Source organism: Heloderma suspectum, chromosome 4 (genome assembly GCF_057233095.1).
Source record: "Heloderma suspectum isolate Gila_16-S chromosome 4, 16-S_ref, whole genome shotgun sequence".
Lineage (NCBI taxonomy): Eukaryota > Metazoa > Chordata > Lepidosauria > Squamata > Helodermatidae > Heloderma > Heloderma suspectum.
The window spans coordinates 18,749,477-18,755,865 of record NC_139461.1 but is presented as its reverse complement, the minus strand read 5'-3'; positions in this window follow the sequence as shown (position 1 = coordinate 18,755,865).

Here is a 6,389-nt window from a genome sequence, read left to right as displayed (position 1 = left end):
GACAAGTAGTGCTAAAAATCTCAGTTTTCAGTTTATTCACTTACGGAATCACAAGATGGGAAATCAAAGACTTTGCTCAAGGGTGGGGGCATTTGGGCCTCTGACCTTGCAGAAAATGGACTCGCTCCCTGCAGAATTGTTTCGGTGAATGAAACTGGAGAATTCCTTGTGCTCTGCAAAGAGCAGGTGTATTTATTCTCTTCTGGTGGTGGTTACTTATTAAAAAATGATAAAGGAAAACAGCCGGTCTTTGCAAGATAGGAATAAATGGCCAAGAGCAGCTGATAAGGATCTGAGTTACCGATTAACTCAGTTGCAAGATTCTGCAACCATAAGATGATTAATCTGAAATGGAGAGCAAAACATAGGCCTGTGCCAAAAGGGTTCAAAGGTTTACAGCAAGAAGTTGTATTTCATAACTACTTCAGAGGCCAGAGCGTCTTGGAGCATGCAGCACCGCTGCCATCCATGGGCAGGAATATTAGATTGCCTTAATCCTTGCTAGTGCAGAACTTGTGGTTGAATAACCTATAGAGAACTGGTAGGAAACAGGGGCTCATGGGGAAAATCCGATCCAGGGACAACATCCCATTGATCTACACTTCAGTGATGACCTTCTAGTAGAGGGGAGTGCATGAAGTAGATGGGAATCTACAGGTAAGTGAGGTACCAGGGGTCTTCAAGCAGGGTCCTGAGAAGCAAGGCCAGGCACCTTACCCCCTGCCTTCAGGGCAGCTCTCTAAAGAATTTTCTACCACAAGACATAATGATGGCCACCAATTTGGATGGCTATGAAAGGGGCTTAGAAAAATTCCTGGAGGAGAAGGCTGTTGATGGCTTCTGCCTCCAGCATCAGAGGCAGTATGCCTATGCACACCAGTTGCTGGGGAACATGGGCAGGAGGGTTCTGCTGCACTCATGTCCTGCTTGTGGGTTTCCTGTGTTGGCCACTGTGAGCAGAATGCTGGGCTAGATGGACCCTCAGTCTGATCCAGCAGGGCTCTTCTTATGTTCTTATGAGGGTCCTGATGGAACAGGTCTGATGTCTTCCACACCTGCCTCTCTCTCTCCTGAAATCCTTCCCACAGGGCAGTTATTCGTAGATGGCCACACACACACACACACACACTACACACACAATACACAATGCAATACACAACACAATACACAATGCACAACACAATACACAATAATATCCTGAGGGTCCAATCCAATCAGATCCTCCCTTGATACTCATAAGCCTCCAAACACAGAGGCTTACAAGTATCCAGTGTAGAGCAGAAGGTGTGCTGGAGCTGATCTTCATTTTTGCCCATCTACTGAGGCATCTGGGAGGGGGAGGGCTGGAGGTTGGGGAGGCCTGGGGCTATGGTATTAGCCCTCCCCTCCCCTCCCTGCCCACTGGCATGCCCCATTCCCTTCCCTCCAAGGTCGCTTTTGCAACCTTGGACAGGCAGCTGGCATGGTTCTCTCCGTGCTGGCTGTGAGGGACAGGGGAATGGGAGGGGAGCTTGGACTCCTGGGTCTGACGTCAGAGCACTCCCTGCAGCTCTGCTAAATTCTAAATTCTCTCTAAATTCTTTAGAGAGCTGCCCTGAAGGCAGGGGGTATTGCAGGAATCTGAACTGCTGTATGGCCCCCCAGGCTCTATCTAGGGGCCATAGGATTGCTCTCCCCCCCACACAAACAAAAAGTGGTGTGATTTCAAATGTAAATACCTGGGAAGGCAACTGCTCCCAGGGGCCCTTGCACTTTTCAGTTTGGGCCCCATGCCTGCCTTAAGACTAATCACAAGCAGGTGTAAAGCTGCCTCTGGATTCCATCACTTCTGACTGCAGGAGGGGGTTCACACGATTGAAAGCTCCGCCATACTCCCCCCCCCCACACACACACATCTATGCACATAGAAAACTAACATGTCAGGGCTGGATTTTATTTTTTTTTATGTTTGCTTGCATGGTTGGGAAAGCATTCAATGCCCTGCATCTGCACTTGCATTTTCTAAAGTGGTACAGCCCAGACCCAGGCGTACTGCCTCCTCTATTGTTTGTGAGGCCTAGATTGTACCAAACAATTGGGGGTCCAGTATTGTATGGCCGCTAAATGAGTTGAAGTAGGCCGGGCGCGTTTGGCAACTAGGCAGCAGTTCCAGCGTTCTGGACAGCAGGGACAGCAATTTCCGTGAATCCTCCTGTCAAGAGCACCTCCTGTCCAGCTGTTCAAAGAGGGTGACTGAATTTCATAGGAAGGACGGAGCTATTAATGTGCTTAGGGCAGCTGAGGGGGTCACACCAGCAGCATCCGCTCCGGAACAGCTCGGGTGGACGGGAACCAATTGCAACGATTTTTGTTTTCATTCACTGAACTGTACTTAACACCCCCTCCGGCACATCCCTAAAGCTCAGGGACAGTAGCAAGTCCCCAAAAACAGAATGAGGGTTTTTCCTTTTAAAACAGAACTAGACAAATTAGACGTGACCCAGCCTAGGGCTGTGCTCCAATTTGCCCAAACGGCCTGTTTCAGTGATGGGGGAACAGCTTATCTGGCTCCCTGAAATGAGGAGGGGTAGTTTCCCAGGGTCCTGAGAAATCTGTATGAGGGTCAAGAAGCAACAGTAAGAACCAGACATGGAACAACCGATTGGTTCAAAATTGGGAAAGGAGTATGACAAGGCTGTATAGTGTTGCCCTGCTTATTTAACTTATATGCAGAGTACATCATGAGAAACGCCGGGTTGGATGAATCACAGGTCGGAATTAAGATTGCCGGGAGAATTATCAACAACCTCCGATATGCAGACGATACCACCCTAATGGCAGAAAGCAAAGAGGATCTAAAGAGCCTCTTGTTGAGGGTGAAAGAGGAGAGTGCAAAAGCTGGTTTGAAACTCAACATTAAAAAAACGAAGATCATGGCATCTGGCCCTTCACTTCCTGGCATATAGAAGGGGAAGAAATGGAAGCTGTGACAGATTTTATTTTCTTGGGCTCCAAGATCACCGCAGACGGTGACTGTAGCCATGAAATTAAAAGACGCTTGCTCCTTGGGAGGAAAGCTATGGCCAACCTAGACAGCATAGTAAGAAGCAGAGACATCACCTTGCCGACAAAGGTCCGGTCCGTCTAGTCAAAGCTATGGTTTTCCCAGTAGTAACGTATGGCTGTGAGAGCTGGACTATAAGGAAGGCTGAGCGCCGAAGAATTGATGCTTTCGAACTGTGGTGCTGGAGAAGACTCTTACGAGTCCCCTGGACTGCAAGGAGGTCAAATCAGTCCATCCTAAAGGAAATCAACCCAGATTGCTCATTGGAAGGACAGATACTGAAGCTGAAGCTCCAATATTTTGGCCACCTAATGAGAAGAGAAAACTCTCTGGAAAAGACCCTGATGCTGGGAAAGACTGAGGGCAAAAGGAGAAGGGGACGGCAGAGGATGAGATGGCTAGATAGCATCACTGATGCAATGAATATGGACTTGCGCACGCTCCGGGAGAGGGCACAGGACAGGAAGGCCTGGCGTGCTATGGTCCATGGGGTCACGAAGAGTCGGACACGACTGAACGACTGAACAACAAGTTTCCCAGGGGGAGGGATATTCAAAGTGTTATTTTTTTTGGGGGGGGGGGGTTCAGTGACTGGGGGAGGGGCAGCATATCTGTCCACTTGAAATGGGGGAGGGGTGGTTCAGTCCCTGGCATCTCAACCACAGATCTCCATGGTGGAGGCTGGTGGCTCCAGTGTCAGTGGGTGGTGCATTCGCTCCAGGTTTCAGTCAGAACCAGTGAGAACTCTAAAGGAGCTATCCAAAGTGTGAAGCTAGAGCTCTGACTGGTTCTGACTAAAACCCAGAGTGGATGCACTGCCCTACTGGGATCGTAGACACCAGCCTCCACTGGATCTCCGATAACATGGCTCAGCCTGGCCTACCACTCTGAAAACTCTGAAGCAGTTTTTTAGCAGAGCCAGGGCTCATGATGAACTTGAGCACGCTCCGGGAGAGAGAGCGGAGGACAGGAAGGCCTGGTGTGCTGTGGTCCATGGGGTCACAAAGAGTCGGACACAACTTAAGGACTGAACAACAGGGCTCATGGGGTCAAAGCACCGGGACTTTCTGATCAGCAGGGGTGATGATATCATCCTCCCCCAAGACTGTGTTCCCTCTGAGCTGAGCTGCAATCCTCACAGTAGATGTGTGTGTGTGTGTGTGTAGATGGATTTCTCCAGCACCAGTATATTATTGTGAGCTGTCCCTGCTGCAATGAAAAATCTTTTGGAATGGCTCAGTCCTCAGTGGGCAAGTAAGAACAATTAGCTTTACAAAAGACCTGCTCCTGGTGGAGGTGAAAACTGCCAGAACCAGTTTGTTGACTTTGAGATCAACTCTGCTTCCCTGGTGCTGGGAAAAGAGACACCTTGAACATCCAGAGCTGCTGGTCAATGCATGTTGTGTCCCCCTCTTTCCCTTTCTCATGCAATGGCAGGTGTCTCCAGCCAAAGTCCAACTTGCTAACTGCTACGCTGCCCTTTGCCAACTCACTATTCTATGACTAAACTAAAATGTTCAAGGGGCTGGAGCATCTCCGCTACAAGTGAAGGTTACAACAGCTGGGATTGTTTAGCTTGCAAAAAAGGAGGGTAAGGGGAGACATGACAGAGGTGTACAAAATTATGCATGGTGTGGAGAAAGTGGAGAGGGAGACATTTTTCTCCGTCTCCAAGTACTAGAACCCGGGGTCTTCCCATGAAGCTGATTGGTGGGAGATTCAGGAGAGAGAAAAGGAAGTTCCTCTTCACACAGGACGTAAACTATGGAATTCGCTACCACAGGATGTAGTGATGGCCATCAGTTTGGATGGCTTTAAAAGGGGGTTGGACAAATACATGGAGGAGAAGGCTATCAAGGGCTACTAGTCCTGATGGCTATGTGCTACCTCCAGAACCAGAGGCAGTGAGCCTATGTACACCAGCTCCTGGGGAACATGGGTGGGCGGGTGCTGTTGCACTCCTGTCCTGCTTGTGGGTTTGCTGTGGGCAGCTGGTTGGCCACTGTGTGAGCAGAATGCTGGACTAGATGGACCCTTGGACTGATCCAGCAGGGCTCTTCTTATGCAACCTCTAGTATCAGAGATAGTATGCCTATATACACCAGTTGCTGGGAAACATGGGTGGGAGGGTGCTGTTGCACTCACGTCCTGCTTGTGGGTTTCCCATGGGAAGCTGGTTGGCCACTGTGTGAACAGAATGTTGGACTCGATGGCCTTGTAGACCCCTTCCAACCCTACTATTCTATGATTCTATTCTATGACTAGATGGACCCTTGGACTGATCCAACAGGGCTCTTCTTAGGTTCTTATCTCCAAGCAACATTCTGACTGGATGGATAATTGAAACTGCCTCACAATACTTGCAATTTTGCTCTGTATAAAAACTTGACTGCCTGTTACTGGATTCCTCTGTTTCATAGACTATGGGCGTCTCTACATTAAACAGCACCCCCACCCGCACCATTACTGGGCTTTCTTCTTCTGGAGTCTTTCCGGGTTTATGAAGGGCCGCTTTAGATGATGAACATGTGTTTTGGAATTGAAAACGTCCCCCCTTGGCAATGCTCTATATGTTCAATAAAACAGAACCATTGTGTAGTTGTATTATAGTGCAATGCTGGCTTCACACACTGCCGATATAGCAGCATTAAGGTTTATTTCAGCTTATCTCTGATGTTTTTAAAAGTGAGATAAAGGGGGGGGGGAGCAGGGAGATGCCCTGGAGGTTGACGACATTGGGTAAAGGACCTGCAAAATCGTGTGAGTAGCCAATCATGAGCATGCAATAAATCGCTTGTGTAGAGAAGCTTAATGAGTCAGGAGTCAATTTCCTTTCTCCCCCCTCCCTTCTTCCTTACTGGTTCTTGGTTGAGTAACCTTAAGTTTATATTTCAGATTACTCTTCTGCCTTACACTGCTAGAAATGCATGCATGCATGCATGCATGCATGCATAGATACATACATACATAACAATCTTATGCTGCTTGCTTAAACTATAATACATTAAGGGCACAATCCTATCTAGATAGGCGGCTGCCTCTGAACTTGGAGGTGACTGCCTATCCAAAGCAAGGCAGGAGAAGCACAGGGGGATCATTCCCTCTGCACCTCTCCTGCCCTGCTATTTCTGCTACATGCAGATCCACTCTCCCCAGCCCGGAACGCCCCCAGCCCCGACCCTTTTCAGCCGCTCCACGCTCCTCTTCTGAGCATGGAGGATGGGGCTTCCTTGCGCTGCCTCAGAGGCAGCGCGGATGTGGGAGTAAGTCAGTTTTCTGGGAACTGACCTCGGAGTGCGGGCTCTGAGGTCGGTTCCTGGAAAACAGCATATCCTATGGCTGTCTA